The sequence below is a fragment of the Lactuca saligna genome, chromosome 3, assembly GCF_052625555.1.
Source record: "Lactuca saligna cultivar CGN05327 chromosome 3, ASM5262555v1, whole genome shotgun sequence".
Lineage (NCBI taxonomy): Eukaryota > Viridiplantae > Streptophyta > Magnoliopsida > Asterales > Asteraceae > Lactuca > Lactuca saligna.
Genome location: NC_136419.1, coordinates 59,696,627 through 59,716,834, shown reverse-complemented (window position 1 = coordinate 59,716,834; position 20,208 = coordinate 59,696,627). Strand labels below are relative to the sequence as shown.

The 20,208-nt window shown below is 28.5% G+C and overlaps 1 long non-coding RNA gene across 1 annotated transcript; it reads right to left on the bottom strand.

Moving 5' to 3' along the window:
* Nucleotides 1–9,732: 9,732 nt before the first annotated feature.
* LOC145033699 (uncharacterized) lies at nt 9,733–10,421 on the bottom strand. Its single transcript, XR_013677660.1, has 4 exons — nt 10,184–10,421; nt 10,067–10,105; nt 9,970–9,990; nt 9,733–9,815 (listed from the first exon to the last, which is right to left on the bottom strand). It is a non-coding gene; the product is annotated as an uncharacterized LOC145033699 (long non-coding RNA).
* Between the last annotated feature and the right edge of the window lie 9,787 nt (nt 10,422–20,208).

Genomic DNA, 20,208 nt, shown 5'->3' with positions numbered 1-20,208 from the left:
TTTCTTAATCCATTAGTTTTTTTTGTTAGGTTCTGATTTTGTCTCTACTTCTCATTCTCGATTTTTCTATATGTTTTTGATTTGATTTATGTTTTGAATTAGGTTATGATTTGTGTTGCTGATTCGTTCTCATTTTTTGTGATTTTTGTTTCTCATTCTAATTTCGAGTTTTATTATTTTTTTTATTGATTCTTACACAGTTTCAACTTAATATATACTATCTCATCCCAAATTAATTGTCCACGTTTGACTTTTCAAGTCTTTGTTCTTCAACTTTGACCTTAAATATTTTTATTTTTTATAGATAATATTTGATGTTAAATATATAAATGAATTGTATTTTAATTTTTTTTTCATTGTTATAAGTTTCATAAAGTAATATATAACACAAATAAAAATAATTAAGATCAAAGTTGAAAAAAAAAAGACTTTAAAAGTAAAAAATGGACAATTATTTTGGGACGGATGGAATATCAAATTTCTGACTTGATAAGGTAATATGTTAATCAAAATTGTTAGTTATTAGATTTATGTTATTTATCATATTTGTGATTAATGTTAGTGATTTTTAGATGTTATTTTGCAGCTTTGGAAGTTATTGAAGAATTACCACTTAAAGTCATCAGGCATCAATATCATAAAAAAAATTATATAGTTTAGATAAAATTGATCTTAATAGAATTATCAATTATTTTACATGCAAAAAAAGCCACTATTATTAATATAGTGACTATATTTGTGTTTTTGATGATATTATTAATGATTTTCACAAATAGTATCAAAATGGGTGTCTTACAATAATGTTGTTCAGTTTGTTGGTGTGATGCAAGATAGGATGCATAACGTCTGATTTGGATGTTTTACTTCGATGCAAATACAATTTGACATGATAACTCGTATTTTTCTATTGTGCTAGTATACATTAATGTATTTTATAAATAATAAGTGAGAAAAATTCATTTACCTATTAATGAAAACTGGGCATTACACGAAGACATGTGTTCTTCACCCTTGGTAGTGAGAGTATGTGTAGGGGGGGGGGGGGGGGGAGAAGTGGTCGCTATTTAAGAAACCTATAATTGTTTTTATACATTAACCTTTTTACAGTATGAACTTTTTGATCCCAAATAAACCAAATAACCTCTTCCTCAAAGTTAACCTTTCATGATAAGGAAAATGATTTAAACAATTGTTGTTGAGGCATATGTTTAACACAATATTATTTAAACAAATTCACTTTATATTGGTGTTTATTTTCTAGGATACAACAACAAAAACGATTCTTTAGGATCGCCCGAACCTTTTCTTAGCCCGAAAAATACCTTGGTTGTAGCAGGAGAAAGAAGCAGATTAGAAACGAAAGCAATGAGGAGACGATTTGATCATATGGTGGAATCTAATCAATCAAGGAGATGGTCTATTTATATTGTAAAATGTAACTGATGTTATTAAACATCAGAACGTAATAGTCAATTAAAGAGCATAATTAATTAATAAATCAAAATCGAATAAATTAATAGCCTTTAATTCGAGTTTGTAACTACTTAACGAAAAGAAAATAAATGCAAAAAGGTAAACATCAAAATGTAACAGTCAATTAAAGAACATAATTAATTAATAAATCCAAAGCAACATCTATTATTAATAGCATTTAATTTGGGTTTGTAAATGCTAAATGAAAAGAAACTAATTATAAAAAATTCTTTGAACTTTTCAGGTTGATCGATGGTGCATTCATATCCATATCCAGGTTGTCAAACTTGCTCGCGTTTGTACCCGTTACGTGTCAAGGCAAGAGAGAGCCTTTGGTTCTATAAGTCTTACAAAGGGTTAGAAATCCTTGTGGTTATATATTTATCTCATTTTCTTTCTCCCAACAACGTAGGATGAAACAAAACCCATTTAACTCCCTTTTAATCTCTTTCAACTATCTCATTTTGATAAATATTTTTTCATTCATTTTTAATCAATTTTGGACGTGTGATATATGAAAACGGAGAAGAACACGAACACATAATCATTTGTCCATTTTGATTACATTTAAAAGTCGGAATTCGTGCTCAAAATGGGGAAAATCCATTTTTGAAATTTGGTAAAACCAATTTTCCAACACAAAACATATAATATTTTGGTGTATTTTGTACAAAAACTTTATTTAGATAGTGTTTTTTAAACATGTCAAACTTGAATGATGTTTTTTAAACTGTTATGAAACATAATTATCTTTATAAGTCATTTTCCCTTGGTGATATACCATATAAACATTTAAAAATCATTTTGCCTATGCCTATTCACATTTTCTTTACCATGTAATAAGGACTATCAATTCTAATACATTATGTATCATAATCAAAGGGCATGATCATAAAGTAACAACATATTCATTCATGTGCCTCATTTATATTATCAAACATTTTCCACACATGCTAAATCACTATATTTACAAGACATGATTTAACCAGTAAAGTTGCGGACATAAATTCTACAAAATTTATGTTTAAGACATCAATAAAGAGTTATCATCCCAATTTAGCCATAAATTGCATCTATTTTATTGATCACATATCTTCCACATGAGTTCCACAAACTTGAATGATGTTTTTTAAACTGTTATGAAACATAATTATCTTTATAAGTCATTTTCCCTTGGTGATATACCACATAAACATTTAAAAATCATTTTGCCTATGCATATTCACATTTTCTTTACCATGTAATAAGGATTATCAATTCTAATGCATTATGTATCATAATCAAAGGGCATGATCATAAAGTAACAACATATTCATTCATCTGCCTCATTTATATTATCAAACATTTTCCACATATGCTAAATCACTATATTTACAAGACATGATTTAACCGGTAAAGTTGCGGACATAAATTCTACAAAATTTATGTTTAAGACATCAATAAAGAGTTATCATCCCAATTTAGCCATAAATTGCATCTATTTTATTGATCACATATCTTCCACATGAGTTCCACAATTTCTTTATCTGTTGTCTTCTTATCTACTTTGATTACATATGGTTTTGGTAAACCTCAAAACCCTAATCTCGTCATGAAGGATATATATATATATATATATATATATATATATATATATATATATATATATATATATATAGGAAAGGGTTATTTGAAAAACAAAAAAACCCTAAAAATCATAAAAATGCATTAAAAAAAACCTAGACATAACAAAACTTTTTTTTTGAATTTTTTGTATCAAAAAATCGCAGCCTTTTTGACAATTTCGTTGAAAAAAAAACATTTTTTTTTTCAAAAAAAATTTCAGCAATTTTATGTTAAAAGCTGTGATTTTTTAATAAAAAAAATTCAAAAAAAAGTTTTGTGATCTCTAAGTATTTTTTTTTAATGATTTTTAGGGTTTTTTGTTTTCCATAGAACCTAAACCTATATATATATATATATATATATATATATATATATATATATATATATATATATATATATATATATATATATATATATATATATATCCTCCTTAATAAGTGAATGTTTTTTTGCCACATGTCAATCTCTCATAAATTTTGACACTTGTCATTTTGTGGTATTTTTTAAATAAATATTATCTACTTGTCAATTTTTGGTTTGTTTCAAATTTTAAAATTAAAGTCATATACTTATACATGTAAAGTATTAAGAGAAATTAAATATCCTTCTACTTTTTATTTCCTACAAATCCTTCTACTCAATTAAATAGTGACATGTGTAACATTTAATGCTCATTTAATAATATTTTAGTACACTAATAGGACACATATCATCATTTAACCGGATATAAAGATTTGTAGGAACAATAATAGGAGAATATTTAATTTTTCAAGTATTAAATATGATATATATGATATTAAATTGCAATAAATATGTATCTTCCTTATTTTAAAGTTGTACATTAAAAACTATTTTTTGTTTACACTTTAATATTTAATCTTTTTTTTAAATCAACCTGTGTAATACATGGGTTTCACACCTAGTATATATATATATATATATATATATATATATATATATATATATATATATATATATATACTAGTAGGGTACTCGCACGATGCAGGGACAACTATTTGTTTCGTTTCTTCGATTAGTTCTTGGGCGACAATTGGTTGAAGATGTGTTGCAAATTGTTTCATTTTGATGTTAGTTTTGGGTACACAAGTAATACAATGGGCAATGTATGTTTGATTTTTGGTAGGTTGATTTCTTTAACTCGCCAATAATAGAGTGGGTGGAAACAAGATGATTATCATAAAATTTGTGTTATAGTTTATGGTATTTTTTAATTAAAATAACAGAATATTAATGATATTTATGAAGTAGCTATTATTTATATATTTAATATTTAATTATTTTATTTTTTAGACATAAATTTTATTTGTTCACAAATTAGTATTTTAAATACACATTCAAGTTTTTCTTACTATATTAACTTAACAATGTGGTTTTACTATAAAGACTGATGACATTTAGTTTTAAACTAAAAATCATTTTTGTGCTTATAGTACAATTACATGACAAATAAAATACTATTTTTAAAATATTGGTTTGTATATATGAAAATAATATTTGTGTGTTAATACATAAATGGTCTAGATGTTTTTTTTATAACTTTACCATGTATGATAAAAATGTATTTTGGCTTCGAGTTTCGGGACAGGAAAATTAAAATCAAGGTTAAAATTTTTGAATAACCTAACTGCATATTAATATTTTTAATTTTAATAATTTTTTAACGTTGTTTGATAAAAAAAACAAAATATTATCATATTTTTCAACATGTAAAAAAAGTTTCTAAATTGAATATTATCATATTCAATCAATTTGAACAATTGAGGTAACTTCCGGTACATAAGCTTCGTCTATTTTAATGATGCTTCTTTGACTCGGCTAACATGAGCACCAATGTATTTGTTTCCATTAAAGTTTTTTTAAATACAAAAGGGTTTATAAGTTTCTCCCAACCCGGTTTTTTTTAACCATTTTAGACCAACTTCTAACCCTAACAAAGACAGTTTTAAACCAGTTCCAATTATTTTTTAAAGACCAAAACCGGTTTGACCCAAGACAGATGTGTTTAGGGACTTTTCTGCCCATGAACACCTCTGCCAAACACTTCTTACGACATGTACAACCACTCATAACATGATTTAAAAAAAAATAAGTAAAGCAGTTCAATAGAAGCCCAAAATCAAAGGTATTTAACATTTTCTTATAATCAAAACAAAATTTTTTAATATGTTGTTACCGGAACATTAATAGATATCGTATAACAAACACAAAACGTATAAAGTGAAATATTTGAAGAACTGGTTTAGTCAAAATTAAAAACAACATTAACAGAAGATACCAATGAACTGAAAATTTCTAAATTCATATATTTTTCTAAACCTGTAAGAAATACTACACTACAAAGAAAAAAAAAACTTGTACTTTGGAGAAACCAAAACCATTTGGTCACCAGCTAAATGAAAAATAAACAAAGATGTACACATAAATCTCCATGAACTTGTAGATTACATTAAACCATTAACATGATAAAAATCAAGCTTGGATCATAAAATCAAGAGTCTATAAGCCACTATCAACCTTCAGCCTTTAGCCTTGAGCTTAGAAATATATATGTTAACATGAAAATCATAAAATTGACAAAAAAAAAAAATTAATACAATTTTTAGACTACAAACAAAAAAATCTGTAAAAAAGAATGGCTATCAGATCTCATTAACTACACTTTCTTGATTTCTTTTTTCAAATTTACCATGAGATTCTAATAACTACCAACAAAAGTTTAACAAAAACAAATAAATAAGAACAGAAAATGGAAAACAAAGCAACATAACATCTACACCAGGTATAGCCTTCACATGTGTGTACAAATCGGATGGATGAACAAGCATAATTATCTCATATACAAGACATACAATTTACAATGATAACTTTAGTATTTAGAAAAAATGAAATCACATGATCATTAGAAAATAATTTTAGATGTATTAGAAAAACACTTTCCATTTTATCAAACATATACAGGGAGGCTCACATCATTTAAAGTAGAAAGGTTTCCCAATATACAAGCACACCATAAAAAGAATCAACCCTACAAAATCAAATTATAGAACTTGAATCAAAGAAAGCAGAAAAACAGTATAGAGGGAAATACAAAGCCAAAAAGAACCGAATAAATATTAGAGATAACAAAGGAAGAACCTGTTGTCAGTTTTGGTACATCAAACCTGAAATTAATCTTGGTTTATCGACACAAAGATCAACATAAGTGACATATATTCATTACTTGATTAAAGTTTAAAAAGCACACACACACACACATACACAAATAGTTCAGCAAACACACTTACATATAACACATAGCCTTAAGATTCAAACGCACTTAGTGTAAAATGAACTACTTAACCCAACCAATATTTCTAGATCTTAATATATAAATCTAAAAGATCTTACTATTGTCGGGTTCAGATGTGGTGGTGAGGGAATAGAGTAACGACACCGATGACACGATGGTTTAGATCTAGGGTTGACAGAGTACCAATGATCGTGAGTGATGGAGATAACGTTGGTGGTGAAGGGGACAACAAACGCACATATACAAAGATCTAACTCAAATCCATAAATCCATCTCTTTTGTTCAATCATAAACTCATATCGGTAAGGCGGAAGAGGAAGTTAAAGAAACTGGTATTGTAGATAATAGTTTATATGAGGATGGAGTTTAGATTTAGGGTGGTTTATGTTTACAGAGAAGGTAGTGAGTAATGGTGGCGGTGAAGAAAATAGGGATGGTGTTGTGTGAGGGTTTTGTGGTGCTGGTGATGATGCTGCCAAAGGCAAGGATGCTTACAGAGAGGAAAAACAATAATAAAAGATATTCTACTTTAAAGAGAGGCCACTGAGAATTATGGTAGAGGTTGTCATCGTGGTTAGGGTTTTAGAGGAAGTGACGGAGGAGGGAGCGGTTGAAGTTTGAAACTGGGTTTTCTAGGGTTTTGAAAAAAATAGTCGTAGAGAGAAAATTATTATTTTAACATAAATATACAATAATCAATAGTATTTATATTGTAAATATTAACATCTCCAACCCACTCCTATTTTCCATAATTTTCTTTATTTCTTCTTTCATTTCTTTTCAACCTTACCCTATTTCTTCCTCCATTTTGGGGGAAATAAATACTATAACACCAAATATGATATTATACTATTCATTTCCCCCAAAATAGGGATGAACTTTGAGTTGTTGGTTTTAGTTTTTCGTTTTATATATTTATATATTTCTGGTTTTTTTATCCTACTAATTATTAATTAAATGTAATATTTAATACTTATAATATTGTGTTATATATTAAGTTATATTAATTAATTACAAATATAATTTTTCTTTTCGTTTATCAAATTCATATTAAAATTTAAATACATAGTGAAAATTTTAAAACACAATTACATATTTTACAAAAAGCTTATAATTACGTACTATAAATATAATATTATTTATTTAATATTATTGTCATGAAAAAAATATAGACTATATATTTGTTAAAACCAAACTAGTAGAAGATGTGTATTTGATAATTTATATAAGTTAGAAGAATGAAATATCTTTTTGGAGGTAAAAATGAGGTAAAAAATGGAGTAGTGTCGGAGATGAAACACTATTTACCTCATTTTTTACTCCATTTTTGGGAGAAAAAATGGAAGTGGGTTGGAGATAGTCTGATTGGTTTAAACTTCTTCACATGGATCACCACTATATAATAAATCCATACCATTCAAATAAAATCTAAGGTTCATATTTCAACTCCTTATTTTTAAGACTTTGGTCTAAAAAACTTTTAGGCTCCTATTACGCATGCATTATATATATATATATATATATATATATATATATATATATATATAGGTCATAGATTTCCAGTTTTTCTCAATAAAGGTTACCAATTTTAATTTTAACTAGATGAGAAACCCCGTTTTTGCGGGGATGGATTTGGACAACTCCAATCATTTTGGTCACTTCGTATATAAATACAAAATTGTAAAATGGTTAAAAGCTATTAAATTATATAACATGTAATCAGATTTCCCAACTTTGAAATAAACATGCAAAAAGTGAAAAGTACATATAAAATCAATGAAATCAAGTAGAAATTAGTCCATCTTACTGTAACTGTTATTGGAAATCACTGTTAAAAAAATAAAAAAAATAAAAAGAAATATGTTACAGACTTCCTGCCTGTAAATCTAGAACTGTTAAGAAAAATTGTTTATTAATCAAGAATCAAGAATGAAGATAACTTGTTCTTCTTTTTGTTTATTCATGGTGAAACACAGTAAGGGTAAATTGGGAAATGAGAATCATAATCATACCTACAAAGGAATCATTATTAGGAAATTGAAGGGCATATACCAGCATAGACACCAATAGCCTCTCTGATGTTATAAGTATCAATTCCATGAGATACATCTGAAGCAAAAATGAACTTACCTAGTTAAACTAAAAAAGAAATTAGGGGTGAGGAATTGATACTATTACCACTGTAGCAAACATTTTTTCTAGGCCGATATGATAAATGGGTAATTGTAGCTACTCTCGTTGATAAAAACTAAAGTAAAAAATAAAAAATAAAAAGAAAAAGAAAAAAAACATTTAGGATCAATAGAAGGCAGTAGAAGATTCTTGTGCTTTTCAAGACTATTCCATGCCTTGTAATCCCAAAAATAAATAATAATATGAAAACTATAACATAAGGTCAAGTAAACAAATAATGAAGAGAAATACATTAGATACCCATGGACATGTTGTATCTACTATTTGAACTTGTTTATTACTCAAAGTCAAACATCTCATTGATTGCAGCCCCCAAAGCAAGAAAAACCCAATGTTTAAAAAGCTGGTTTGAACCGGCCGGTCGAACCGGTTGGATCGGGAACCTGGAGAGGGAGTGGTTCAACTATCACCGGTTTTACATTGATTTCCGAACCGGATTGAACCGTCTGGTTTTAGAAAAATCCGGTTGAACCGGTCAAAATAAACCGGTTGAACCGATTAAACCTAATAAAACCACATGAAAAAAAACCATTTACATAATAAACTTTGGTGATTTTTTTCAAATCTATTTAGTTTTTGCTAAATAAAAACATATGATAAATTTTATAATTTTTTTTTGATGTGTTTGCATTCATCTAAAATTATATTTTGTTTCGGTATTATATTTTGTTTTCTTTTTGACATATATGGATTGATATAAAACACTAAAACTTATGGTTACATGTTATTTTAATGTATTTTTAATGTTTAAACTTGTAAACATCAAATTTATAATTTATATATGTAGGTATGTATAGGAAAATAGAAAAAACATGAAAAATATAGAAACCGGTTCACCCAGCGGTCGAACCGGTTAAACCGGTCACCATATCGGTTCAACTAAAAAACTGGTTTTTAAAACATTGGAAAAACCACAACATCTCCTTTATCAATCACATCAAACCGTTTCTCTCCATTCTTTACAGGAATATCTTTAACCTCCATCTCCTCTAACCTCCAACATGACAGAAACATAAGTGAATTTCATACTGGATTTGAAATCCATTATGCACAGATCAACTGAAAGCATAACACAACATACATTAAAACAGTGATAAGATACAATTGATTTCTAGAAAACTAAGTGAAATGAATCATAATAGTACCTTATTAACAGTAGGATTATGGATAATTTCATTTGTGATCCAAATCTTATCATCAGGGAACTGTTTTCTTACTTCGTAAGCTAATCAAACTGCACACTCAACACCCCAACAAAAGCCATGAGATTCTGCAAGCTTCATAAGTGGATATGCCTCAATTGAAAATTCAATCAAGTGATGAAGTTACTAAATTGGAAGTGAGATAAAAACGAAAAAAAAGCAAGATCAAGATACTACTAATATTACCTATTGGTTCTCCAAATGAGCCTACAAAAAGTATACAATACATTAATTGCAACACGAGCCTACCAAAAAAAAAAAGTAAAATCAAGATACTCATTACCTATTGGTTCTCCAAATGCACCATGTGGATATGCCTCAACTAAAAATTCAATCAAGTGATGAAGTTACTTGAAATAAAAACGAACAGAGATAGTGAAGATTAGAAAGAAACACAAACCAGCGAAAGTTTTCTCGAGAATCTCCAATCGGAAAGTGGTCTTCATCTTCCTCTTAACCTTCGGCTCTCCTGCTTCAATCTAATTTTTGTCCTCCCCTTTCGAACCACCACCGCGATGGTCGCTAGCACCATCGTCCATTGGCTTAAGAAGATCGAAATCGCGAACTCCGTTTTACAATTGAGGTCAAACCCAACACAGAAACCCGGTTAATTATCAGCTAAAATATCAAAAAACACTTGAAGCGACCAAATCCAAAATCAATTGAATCCAATAATTTCAATAACTCTCAGCGAAAACCGATACGTGTATTGCCATGGAATTGGTTGGGAAGCGATTGTATACCAAAACCACCAAAAAACCTAATCACACAGTGCCTATGAAGTAAACCTAATAAAAATAAAACTTACAAATGGCATGGTCAAGGCGATGAGACCGACATAAAACAATGATAGATACCTGATCAATTTTGATGTCACCATGTCGGCCCACATCGGAGTACAACTAGAAGGTTGTAGAAGTTGTTGGATCTTGTAGGTTTTCTATGAAGAAATCAGAAGAAGCCGACTTCAGCAACCACGACCGTTGTTCCTCGTCTTCGTTTTTTTGGTGAATTAAAGCAAGCAGAGGGGGGAATCGGTGGAATGATGGAGCGTGTAGAATCTGAAAAGCGAACGTTATTTGTAGTCGACACCACCATTGACGAAGATATTGAGTAGCAGTGAGCGTTGGAGAAAACCATGGAAAACAGTCGGTTAGCAATTCGTTTATTCTGGTCAATCGGAATCGAGTTCAGAGTGAGGCGGTGGTTTGGAGGTGGGTAGGGAATGGAAGGAACTGGAGAGTGATCGTCTCCAAAAGACAGAGGCAGATAGAAAGAAATAAAAGGCGGTGGAAGTGTATGTGATTGGGCGAGAGAGACGGTGTGATGAGGGCCGTTACTATGGTTGAGGAAATGAACAAAACAAATCAACTCGAACCATGAACCTGAAAACATAGTAACAGAATGAAGAAACACGTTAAGGAATAGGGTCGATAGGTCTTGAGCAAAATAGGAACTACAAAATTCAAGGTATGGATGACGCGGTGGACGAATCTTGAAGAGAGACGGTTGACATGGTGGTGGACCGGTGGTGATGGCTGACGGCGTATAGGGTGACGATGGTCTCAGCGGTACGATTTTCCGCCGCTCTGACCAGCTCCCATCCAACACCGTTACAACATTGAGCCCAAATGTGAAGGAGGCGGTGAGAGGAAAAACGAATATATGAGATAAGGCGGTGGAGAAAGCTGTCTTATCAAAAAGGTTGTAGAAGCAGCTGGGTCGGCGATTGAATATGATTGGAGAAGAAGGGCAGTGAGATAAAGGATAGACAGTGGAGGGTCAAACTAACTGGGAGGGTAACCAGAGGAACAATACCTAGTGCAAATTAGCACGAAGTCACTATTCTTAAGGATTATCCAACTTATATATATATATATATAGGGTTAGGTTCATTTGAGACCACCTATATTTTGTGAGACCGTGAGACACATTTTTTTTAGTTAATTCATGTTCCAAAAATAATATTTAAAAAAAGAATTTTTTAATTTTTCCATTTATTTTGCATTTTAAAATTATTTTTAGAATATGTACACTGTAATATTCTATTTAGAATATTTCACGTATTTTTCAAAAAAAAAAAAATAGAATTTTTTTAATTTTTTTAAAATTTTTTTTAGTTAATTCAAGTTCCGAAAATAATATTTAAAAAAAGAATTTTTAGATTTTTCCATTTATTTTGCATTTTAAAATTATTTTTTAGAATATGTCAGTGTAATATTATATTTAGAATATTTCACGTATTTTTCAAAAAAAAAAAAAACGGAATTTTTTTTATTTTATTTTTTATATTTTTTATATTTTTTTTAGTTAATTCAAATTCCAAAAATAATATTTAAAAAAAGAATTTTTGGATTTTTCCATTTATTTTGCATTTTAAAATTATTTTTAGATTTGGTCTCAGGGTCTCACAAAATTAGAATGATCTCAAATGAACCTGAACCTCTCTCTCTCTCTCTCTCTCTCTCTCTCTCTCTCTATATATATATATATATATATATATATATATATATATATATATATATATATATATATATATATATATATATATATATATATATATATATATATATAATTTGTATATTGGTCAAGCGGTTGCTATAAGAAAAGGTTATTGCCAAGTCGTCGCCAAATATATAAATTACTTCCCAAGCAACTCATTGATTACAAAATATATGAAAAACTTAAAAGCTACTCTTAGCTTAGATTTTTGTTCTTAAAATTGATTATTTTCAACAAATTGTCAACCATATAAAAAACTTAAAAATACCTTTCCAAGCATATAATATGACATATGCACCACAAAATGTCAACCTTATAAAAAATATCTATCATTTTTTTTCTTAAAATTAATTCTTTTGGCTAGTTCCGTCCCCGAATCCACGATTTTGCTCCTAGCAGGCAGGCTATGGAATCAATCGCACATTCTAAAATTTATTTGAAGAATTATGCCCCATTTTACATCATATACCCAAAATATGTGTTGAATAATTTTATTTATTTATTTTTTTAACATAACTTTACAATCATCTTCATGTTCGGGTCTTTTAATTTTTCAGAAACATTTTATATACTTCTCACGTGTTTTCCTTTTACATAATGCAGTGGCGGTCCTGGAGGTCGTGCGGGTGTGCGGTCGTATGGAGCCTTCAATTATAAAAGGTATCTAAGATTTTATTTTAATATTATATTACTGAAAAAATTAGAAGAAAATAATAATAATATATTCATTAAAGTAAATTGCATGTTATAAATGTCATTTATATTTTACTAACTATAAAAATTATGTTTATTAAAATAGTGGTTTCCTTTTTGTCTTTACGGGTAAGAAAATTTCTAAATAATATTTTAGAAAAAATGTATGCGGCCTTAATTTAATTTTTGCACAGACTTTTTAAAAATCTCAAGGTCAAACCTTCTTATATATATATGTTGTCCTAACTTATTATATTTAATAGGGTTAATATCATAAAAAACTTTAAGAACGTTTGGTTTCAATAAACGTTTGGTTTTACCATTTGTTGTCTTTTGGGTACACTAAAGTGGAACTTTTGCCTAAATGTTTTCATTTTTGCTATTTAATTAGGTTACCCGTTACCCGGTTATATATACGATGATTGAACTTACGTTGAGTTGTTTCCTTAAGTTTAAAGTCAAAGCTTTGAGGGGAAGTATGTGCCCAAAGATTTGAACCCGTGACTACCGGAGGAAATCAACGCCTTAATTAATACACCAACATATCTTTTTGTTTATCTTCTATATAAAAATTAGATATTGGTTTTATAAAAATACGTTTAAAAAATATTAAAACACCTATATATATATATATATATATATATATATATATATATATATATATATATATATATATATATATATATATATATATATATATATATATATATATATATATATTGAAATATTGAATCTTTATGTACAAAATATTCATAAATATATTTTTATATGTATTTAAACATATAAAACCTAATATATACATGTCAAAAAATATTTTTAAAGATATAAATACCTTTTAAATATAGAAAATACTTATAAATAAATTTATATATATATATATATATATATATATATATAAACATTTTATATATATTTATACATATAAAAGTATACAAAAATATTTTTATACGTATAAAACGTTTTTAAACATATAAAAGATGTTTTTATAGATATTTAAACATATTTATATATACTCATTACATACAAAAACCTTTTTTGTACATATTTATACATGTAAAATTTACAAGTATAAAAAATGTATCTTTAAAGTTATAAATATATTTAAAAGGTATAAAAAGAGTTTTTTTTTGTCCAATTAAGTTTATTTACAAGTATTTCTTATATTTAAAACATATTTATACTTTTAAAAATATTTTTTTTTATATGTATAGATACGCTTTATATGTTTAAATTCATATAATAACATTTCATAAATATTATAAATATAAAGATACGCTAAGTATTTTTAATATATATATATATATATATATATATATATATATATATATATATATATATATATATATATATATATATATATATATAATTTAGACCTGACAATTTCAGACACGAAGACACGAATCTGTGAGAGACACGGCACGACACGATTACACGACACAAATACATCTTAAAAATTGAGATGAAGTTTATTTTTCATCGTGTAATCGTATCGTGTCAAATTTGTAGCTGATACGTTTTCATGACACGAATACACGAATTGTCAAGTATAATATATATATATATATATATATATATATATATATATATATATATATATATATATCAAGTTGTAAAAAACGCTCGACGTTAGCTAGTCGGTGGACTAGGGTTAATCGATTAATCGTCTAGGCGGAGATTAATCGGGGACCATTAATTGCTAATTTACTAAATTTTATAAAATTAAATATGACTAATATTATACCAAAGTTCATAAATACCACTAATATCATAATAAAATAGGTTAATATGATTAATACAACAGTAATCATGCATCAAATAGTTTCCATTGAGATAAGACTCTTGAAAATGTTAAAATTTCATCGTTTTATACTATTTCAGTCATTATGTATGTAGGGATTAATCGCTAGGCGCCTTCTAATCGGTCGAGTAGCGCATAGGGATTAATCGGGACCTAGTCGAGATTTTTACAACAGTGATATATATATATATATATATATATATATATATATATATATATATATATATATATGTTGTATACGTTTAAATATGTTTAAAAACGTTTTTATATTTTTTTGGCTAATGTTATAAAATCCTTAAGTTTTCAAAAAGAAATTTTGTTTTCCCTTAAGTTTTCAAGTCATGTGTAGGTGATCTGTTGGTAACCGGGTAACCTACTAAAATGACGAAAATGAAAAAAAAAATTACACAAACTTACGACTTTAGCGAACCAAAAAGAAATGGTAAAATCAAATATTTCTTGAAAACTTAAGGGCTTTTATGACCTTATTTCTTTTAATAATGATGATAAGTTTGAATAAAACTACTATCTATTTTTAAATGTGTGTTATTTTTTGGTTTTATATAACAAAAAACTCTATAAATTGCTTCCATTTTCTTAGGTTTGGTTTGATATTGTTTCTGCTTATTTCCACATGTGTGTTATTTTTTGGTTTTATATAACAAAAAACTCTATAAATTGCTTCCATTTTCTCGGTTTGGTTTGATATTGTTTCTACTTGTGTTCACTTTTTTACTTTTCTGATTTGCATTAAAAGAGTGAAAAATAGTTTTGAGATAATATTTGTTAATTAACTGATGAACATTATGTTAAAAACCGAAATAACTAATTCTTAATATTTAAAAGATATTATTAATTGATTTTTTTGAACAACAAATGCAGATATATACTAAACTATGCATTATGAAGTTTGGGGTTCCAAAAAATAAATTTTGAACTTAACAAAGTTAAGCATTTAACATGGCAATTTCAAAAATATTAATTAGTTGTATAACAATTGTTTCACTTTTTGGGTATATCTTTTAAAAATAATATTCCATCTATTCCATATTTATTGTCTATTTTTGTTTTTAAAGTCTTTATTCTTCAACTATAACTTTAAATATTTTTATTTATGTTATACATTAGTTGATGAAACTTATAACAATGAAAAAACATTTAAAATACAATTCATTTATATATTTTTACATTAAGTATTATACTATATCCACAACGAAAATATTGAAGGGCAAAGTTTAAGAATAAAAACTTCAAAAGTCAATCATGGACAATAAATATTGGACGAAATGAGTAATAAATATGATAAATATTTTTTAAGAGCGATAAAGAATTTTATAACACTCAAAGCTAGATAGAAACTAGTGCAATACAAAATACAATTACAAGTTACAAGCTAAAAGAGAAGATGATCTCCAAGTTTCCAAATCAAGATTGAAAAATCTAGTCCAATATTCTAAAGGTGCGATAAAACAATACTACTGAGAGATAAAATTGTACATGATAAGATAGCATAGCAAACTTGTGGTAGAGATAAGATTGTACATGAATTCCTTTTTGAGTCAGTATGGATGAAAGTGAGATATTGTTGAGGAATAGTCTCCAAATGAAACCTTTTACCATGATTGGAAGTCACTTATTCCATTTAAAAACCATTGACTCTGAGACAAAGAAGCTATTTAAATAATCAAAGGAAAAGATTGCATTACGAATCTTCTGTGTGAGTCCCCATACCATGTCCAAGTGTTGTTTAAGTCATAAAATGATTTGAAAATTTCAACAACAATGTTAAATAAACTAATTCATTATGTTCAGCCCAATGTTCTTAAAAATGGTTCGACTGACCGTTGTCATACCGCAAACCGAAGACAAAAGTGGTTCAACAATGAATAGTTTGATGCCAATTTCTAGATGTGATCAATCCGGACGGTTTCCTTAAATACTTGGTTAAACCAATGTGATAGAACTGATAAAAAATTGTTTGAACCGATTTATTGGGCTTGGATAGTTAGATTTCACTTAAATCGTTAAAAACAACTTCTTTCTAAAGAAATTGAACAACTCGATCGATCAGGTTATTCAAAGTGTATAAAACTTAAAGGCTAACGACGCACACAACTACTGGTGGTCGAACTGGAAACCGACCACTAGACTTGTTCAACTAAAAATGGTTTTTAAAACATTGGTTCAACCCCTGTCTATGGTTGTTTTTCCAATTTCAACAGCAAAATGCACATGTTGAAACACTTCACGTATATAAGATAATGTACTTCTTTTTCTTTTTCCACCATGTAAAACTTGGAAAGCTTTGTTTTAGAGTGGACTTCATAGGTCTTTACAAAACATAATGATTGATTCGTTTCTAACATATCCCTTGAATATGTTTGGTAGTTTAATTCCGTCCTCCACCAAATCTTCCATAATCTTTGAAACATTAAGCCAATGTTTGGGGTTTGATTTTCTAGCCAAAAAGCACTTATCTTGACAAATAGTTTTGTTATGGACAGAATAACTTGAGACCACAAGTAAGATAGTTATACTTTTAACTTCCATAACCATTTATCAAACAATGCTAAATTCATGTGTTCCCATAATACAGAGACCACCCATATCATTAAAAGCAACAACTTTTTACAAGCCTAAATTACCCACCCCCTACACGCACATACATACACCTGCGAGAAATTTCTTCGAGTGGTCTTAAATATGCCACTAATCTTTTTAGTTGCTTTAAAAATCAAAATACAATATAACGGTAAGTAAGTAAGTTCCCAAACATTGATTACTAACTTTAATTAACCACCAAATGAAAGAGTTTTAGATTTCCAAGACTTAAGTTTAGCTTTGAATTTTCAACATTCGAGTTCTAATTTCTAGCAAGTTTCATGTTAGTTATAATCAAAGCCCTAAGATAGGTGAGAGGAAGGGTCCTAGAAATCAAAATTTAAAATATTTTCCATGCGATTAATTTCAAGACTTTATAATATGAAACCTTCAACATAACCATTAAGGCTTGGAAAATTTGACTCAAACCATTCACCAATGAGCATATCGACATCGATATACATCAAATGTGAAATAATATAACCATTATTAAGGAGATAATGTATGTTGGAACACATGTTTTTCTCAAATTGTTTCCATAATAACATGGAGACCTTCTATGACAAAAGTAAAAATGAAGGGGTAAAAGTGGATCCCCTTGCCTTACCCCTGTGAAATTAGGAACTCTTTTGTTGGAGAATGAAGAATACTATTTACCCAACCCTTCAATTTTCATCCAAAGTTCATTTGTGCCACCACCAAATCAAGGAAATCCCAAGATAGAGAATCAAAAGTTTTGTCAAAGTCAACTTAGAAAAACATCATTCTTTTTTTTAACCATTTTAGCCCAAGCACATATATCATTGATGATCAATGGTCCATCAAGGATGAAACAACCCTCCACATGTACATACGCCGATTACTGATGCAATTATTTTTTTGAGCTGAATTGCTTGTTAAAGCAAACAATAAGACTAATTAGACAAAAGTAAACCCCAAGGGTCATTTCGAAGTTTCTGCTTGCTTTGAAAGTAAAACCATCCAAACCTAGATCTTCATAACTAGCACATAGGTCGTGGGGGTCTCATCCCGTTTTGGGGGTATTTATTAAAAAAATCGGGGAGATAGGGGCGGAGACAAGGTTAACCCATGTTTTAATTTCGATGGCGGGGGTGAGGGTTAGCAATCCCATCCCGAAACCCCCATGGGGACCCATTAATAAATTATTAATTATATAAATATATTAAACGATTACATGATTTTGAGTTTCCAAAATTCAACAAAAAACATGTTTTTTAAGTTGTTAGTATAATGTTTTTAAAATGCCATAACTTTTTTTTATTTTTAATATCTAAAATTTTGTCATAAATAATTATTTGTTACTAAAAAATAGCTTATTTTAACCCAAATAACAACTTTTATTAGCCTAAAAAAAGGCAACCCAAAATCAACCGAAGGTGGAGGCGGGGGGTAATAAGGGGGATTCAGGGGGCTGGGGTCGGGGTAGAAACGCTGGACATATTAAGGGTGGGGGAGAAGACGGGAGAACGGGGGAATTTCGGGGATGGGGGCGGATGCATTCCCCGTCCCGTTTGCCGCCATTAACATCCCCACTAGCACAACTCCAAATGACTTTTTTTTTTTTTTTTTTTAAATTCCGGATAAAAAATCTTGGTCATCAAGGATGACTTTTTTTTTGAACTTTCCGCTGCTGAATGCGGCTGAAAGCCCCATTTTAAAAGAATTTGCAAGAATTTTTTTAGCTTCAATTTTGATGGCTTGTGAATCACTCTTCCAATGCTATTGATTACCAGGGCCGATCCTGAGGAATTAAATATCTTCAAAGGCTCAGGACGAACCAGAAAAAAAATCTTATTATCGTTATTATAAATTCTTATTTTTAAATAGTAATATATAATAAAATAAATTGGGCGATATGTAGCACCAAGTCATTAATTCTTGTTCTTAAGTTACATACGTTAATTGTGCTTGTGATTTGAAGAAAGGTACGTATACCATTACTACAATTATATTTTTCACTAGTTTATAACCTGTGGGAACCACGGTTACAATAAATAAATTTTCATAGTAAAAATTCATAAATTATTTATCAATTACTTTAAATAAATTATTAATTATAAAATATATCAAAATTTTAAAGTTATTATAACTTCAAATTTAAAATATAATTAGAAAAAGTAAATTTGAATTTTGAAGGGTTGCCTAATATATCTCTTTAACATGAGGCATGATATTAATGAAGAATTGTATTAGAGTGAGACATATCAAATAGAGATTAAAACTATTCATTTATTAGAATAGAGATTGAACCGATCTTATAGCTTTATTTTGATGCATCTATTGTCTCTAATTTGGACTTTGTTGTTGCATACACCCTTTAGAAGGGTTTGAATGGTGGATGCTCACGAAAAATGATATATACCAACGATAACAAAACAAACTGGGATACGCCAAGAAAGTGATGTACAAACTGATTTAAATGTCCAAAGAACCAAATTTTCTTTTCCATAAAACCGACAGAACCATATCTCAAAAACTTTGTTTAATTTTTATATTAACACATTTAAAATAGAAGGTTTTGAAGATATTATAAAACCAGATCTAATCGATTGTACCAACATATCTGAAAAATAGGATGTTCAGACCATAAATAATCAATACAACTTATCATAAATAATCACTATTAACTTACTTTTTGTTATAATAAATAAAATTATATAAGTGTAAACTCAATGGATCAAATTCTTAACAAAAGCGGCATTACGAAGCACTATACTCCAAAAGCTACCAAAAGGCATCATTGTAAGGAATAGAGCAACCCAACAAAAACAGCATCTTTATACTTTTTCTTTATAACTACAGAAAACCAC